General features: G+C 51.1%; 1 non-coding gene across 1 annotated transcript; it reads right to left on the minus strand.

Moving 5' to 3' along the window:
• Positions 1 to 3,958: 3,958 nt before the first annotated feature.
• On the minus strand, positions 3,959 to 4,030 carry TRNAP-AGG (transfer RNA proline (anticodon AGG)). Its single transcript has one exon. It is a non-coding gene; the product is annotated as a tRNA-Pro (tRNA).
• Between the last annotated feature and the right edge of the window lie 664 nt (positions 4,031 to 4,694).

Consider the following 4,694-nt stretch of genomic DNA (forward strand, 5'->3'; position numbering starts at 1 on the left):
TTAAGAGCACTCCTGTGCGTCAGGATTTAGCAAACATAGGGACTGTCTAAAGGTTAAGTATAATCCTTCTCGCCTTAATAGCCAAAGCAGGCAGGCGGGTGGGGGAGTGGTCACCTAGCATGGGGGCTGCGTGCCACATAGATGGGGCATGCAGGCGTTCAGGCACACACGGTGCTAAAAAGACGGCAGCTAGGTGAGATCAGCAAATAGATGGGGCAATGTGAGCCCTGGTGTATGCATTCGCCTCGCCCACAGCTGGCACGGGGCAGAGGCATGTGATGCAGTGAACATTCCCGCAGGAGTGTGAATAGTTCTTGGCACAACTTCCCAGGCTTAACGGGCCTTTGGTTTCATCAGACACTATCTGACTAGTGTCAAGGGATTTGGGATACAGATGGGGCCATCCATAACCAGTTGGGGTGGTTCTCTGCATCTAGATTTGCAGGAAGCTCTAGCCAGAAGAGGCTGCAGCTGTTCTGGTGGGGGGCCCTGGCGGCGACGGTGAGCCACCTCCAGGGCTGTGGCAGAGTTACAGGGCAATCTGGAAGCAGGCCGGTACAAAGGGTACCTCTGCGCGGCACCATAGGGGGTGCCTGAGCCGAAACCGAGGAGCCTCACGGAAGGGTCCCGGAAGCCGCGTCGGCGCCCCACTAGTCCTGCAGGCGGTTGTGGGCCTGAACAACCGGGGGGTTTGCTATGCGACACTCCGCCCCGAGAGGGGTGGCCTGAGTAGAAGTTACCAACGGCACGTGATCCTAGAAAAGAATCACCTGGATGGCAGCAAAGGCGGGGTTCGCTCCCGCGCTACCCGGCTCATCAGGTGGGCAGGCGGCCCAGTTGGTTGCCTGCCCTTGGATCGCCCGTAAGATAACCCATCCATTACATACTGCTCAGAGCAGCTTCAGCAACAAACAGATCTGGACACGGGATAGGGAGCACCTGCCCCTAGCACCCTTAGGAGATGCTGCGTGTGAGGCCTGGACCAACTTGAGAACAGGAAAAGCAAGCAAAGGGTCAACCAAAAGTACTAACTATAGCGCTGTGCACAAACAGGGCCTTGCAGCCAAAGGTGTGTGGGAGAAAAGTTCACCCCGTAGTATGGAGCAGTCGTCGGCCACTTAAGGACACAGGGCCAGCCCCTGCTCCACCTGACTCCAACAGTGCCCTGTGGAGGGAAAAAAAATATACCACACTGTCTGGGGAAGTTTGAACGCATTTGAGTACGTCAGGACATTATACGTGATAGGCAGCCACCACTATCACGTCCTGGTAGGATCCATCCATGCCACATGCCTGCCTCCCTCTAAGCTCCCATCCACCTGTCTGCCTCTACCCTCCCATCCACCTGCCTCCTCTAAGCTCCCATCCACCTGCCTCTGTAACCTACTATCCATCTGCCTTTCTCCCATCCAGCTGCCTGCGTCTAAGCTCCCATCCTGCTGCCTCCTCTAAGCTCCCACCACCTGCCTCTAACCTGCTATCCACCTGTCTGTCTCCCATTCACCTGCCTCTTCTAACCTTCCACCCACTTGCCTGCCTTTAACCTACTATCCACCTGCCTGCAAACTCCCATCCACCTGCCTTTCTCCCATCCACCCTTTTACTATTTCCACACCACTCTCGACTCTGATGACCAACCCGCTGTTGTTTTGTTTTTATGTATTTCATTTATTTAAATGTGCGCTGCATACACACGACTGCATGGACTGTATATTAGGTGCGATGCTCTATTGCCTCAGCCTCTTGGTATAAGTTTATTGTTTTGTTATGTTGAAGGGAATTTATTGAACGCGCGTACAGCCAAGGTCTCTTGGCGTCGAATTGGAAACTACCCAGAAGCAGTCTCTGTGGCTCTTTGCACACAACCGGATAGACGTGAGTGCACATGGTGTACATATTACACAGAATATCTATAGATATAGAATACTTGTGGAGCTCAGCAGTGCCATCGAGGTAGCCTGTCTGTCACGTGGACAGGAATGGCCTAGGAAGTGCAGCGAGCTTGGAAAATAGCAAGGGGGCATTCACAGCTGCATGGCTCCTCCTGCGCCCCAGTGTTTCTTGTGTCCCACCTAGCACGCATCATGTCGGAGGATGGTGATTACTTTAACATTTTGCCCCCCCCCCCCCCTGGAAAAATTTCTGCGGACGCCCATGTCCCTGCCCATCATTCTTCACAGTATAGAAGGTCTCAGTCTATTTCTGAAGGTGATAGAGGAACACTTCACTGTGAAAACAGACAGCTCTGCACATAACACAGACAACATCACTGCAGCGCTGCACTGTTATCTTCACTGCAGTACTTGGGCAGTGTGATCCTAACAGTAGCACTGCACATTCACACTCACTGCAGAACTGTACATGGTGACACGGTGCAGCTCTGCGAAGAGTGACTGTCACTGTGGCAATGCACGTGGTGACACCGCAGCACTGCATAATCAGTGCAGCACTGCACATTGACCCTCACTGCAGAACTCTACATGATGACAGAGTGCAGCTCTGCACAGACTGACTGTCACTGTGGTAATGCACGTGGTGACACCGCAGCACTGCATAACATGACATTCACTGCAGCGCTGCAGAGCGTGGCCTCACTGCATCGCTTGAGAGTTGTCCTCACTGCGATATTGCAGAGTGAGCTTCACTGCTATACCTCATTGAGAAAACCTCATACCAGCACTGCACTGAGGCACTCACTGCAGAACTGCTCTGACCCTCGTTACTGCAAAGGACATGGGCCTCAATGCAACATTACAAATGCCTACTGCACAACTGTAGAGCGTGGCTCTCACTGCAGGACTGCACAGCGTCCCTCAACACAGCACTAAACCAAGACACCCTCACAGCAGCACTGGACAGGCTGACGGCCATTGTTACTTCACTGGAGAGATCTCACTTCAGAACTGTAGAGCCTGACCCTCACTGCAGGGCTGCACAGTGTCCCTTCCACACAGCAGTATACCAGCACACACCCCTAGCAGCACTGCACAGAATGGCCGTCGTGAACACTGCACAACGCTGCAGCAAGATAGACAATCACTACATTAGTGCAGTCACACTCACTGTTTTTATTTTTTTTATTTTATTTGGTGCATTTTTATAAAGCGCGGACATTACCCAAAGGTGTCAGAGGAGACTTGCGACGAGTGAGCAGTGTGCACCCCTTTACAACGCTGCACAGACCGACTCTCATTAGAGTAGTGCACACTGTGGCCTCCTCTGCAGCACTGCATAGTGTCCCTCACTGCAGGAATGCAGACTTTGAGTCATGTCTGCACTCATTCCAGCGCTGCGAAGAACGAGCCTCGCTGCACAGTGCCCCCATTACAGCACTGCACAGACAGTGACCTCTTCTGGAGCACTGTACAGTGCACGTGACAAGAGCACTGTCTATGACGACCCTCCTTCATCTATTGCGCCGCTCGACTGCCGCTAAGAAGGGAATAATGAATATTTTGTTTTTCCCCTTTTCGCCCCGAACGGTGTAAAAATCCATGTGTTTTTGATAGTGCTTGAGAGGTTTGCAAACCACCCGGAAGTAAAAATAAATAGCAAAATATCTAGAGCATCCGCCCAAAACCCGACGTGGACCATTGGACTTTATGGGACTGGCAAGTAGCTGAGAGGGGCTGGGCCAGTGCTGCAGCAGTAATGCCTAAAACACTAATCCTCACCATCCAAAAGTGAACTAAAGCCCAACTCACCACTTCGCTGACAAGATCGGCTTGTACTACTATCTAACTGCAGTCAGCCAACGAATTCAGCTGGCTCGTTGGTCTAGGGGTATGATTCTCGCTTTGGGTGCGAGAGGTCCCGGGTTCAAATTCCGGACGAGCCCACATTTTTTCCCCCATATGGTTAATTTGACACATTTCTATTATTTTATGACACGACATAATTTCTCACTTTTATATTTCACGCCGTACAAATATTCTGTAAATGTTATTAAAAAAAAAGAGGGCTCGTCCGGGATTTGAACCCGGGACCTCTCGCACCCTAAGCGAGAATCATACCCCTAGACCAACGAGCCATGTGTACTTAAAAGTTTCAGAGCTATATATGTACGACTAACTTCTATGGCCCAGTGGTACTTTATTTTTGATTTTGTGGATTTCCCAGCGCCTTGGAATTCACACTAAAAGTCTCAAAGGCTGAAACCAGATGACCTCTGACCGAGAGAGGCGCTGCCTTCAGAATATGTCTGCTTCTTGTATTCAACATTGGGAAGTGGAAGGAAACGGTCATCACATGACTCTACAGATTAATAACTCTACAGATTATTCTACAAGAGAGAGAGTCTCTGACTGGGTCCGTACAGTTAAGGGGTGCACTGTAACCCAACCCACAACTTCACTGATTCACTTATTGGTGCAAATGCGCGAGAGTGTCTCGGTACTGGGGTGTCCGTTTATTGGTGGAATTGTGAAATCGTGTAAGGAAACCAGCGTGTGTCTTCACTTTCACAAGTCAACAGCCAGAACACTAGGGGTGCAGGGACCCCTGGTGACCACTAACTCGTATCTCTAGTGGTACCCCAGCTTCAGGGACTCATGCCGTGCAAGTGGCCGGCTGATGGTGAGAATACTCCAGTGCATGACGCCCAGAGGACTCCCCCCCTGCATGGACAGAACCCCTGGAATTAAGAGGCAGAGGAGAGCTAATTAAACTAAGCGTTCTCTAAATAATGTGACAAT

Source organism: Triturus cristatus, chromosome 4_1, assembly GCF_964204655.1.
Source record: "Triturus cristatus chromosome 4_1, aTriCri1.1, whole genome shotgun sequence".
In the NCBI taxonomy this organism is placed as follows: Eukaryota; Metazoa; Chordata; class Amphibia; order Caudata; family Salamandridae; genus Triturus; species Triturus cristatus.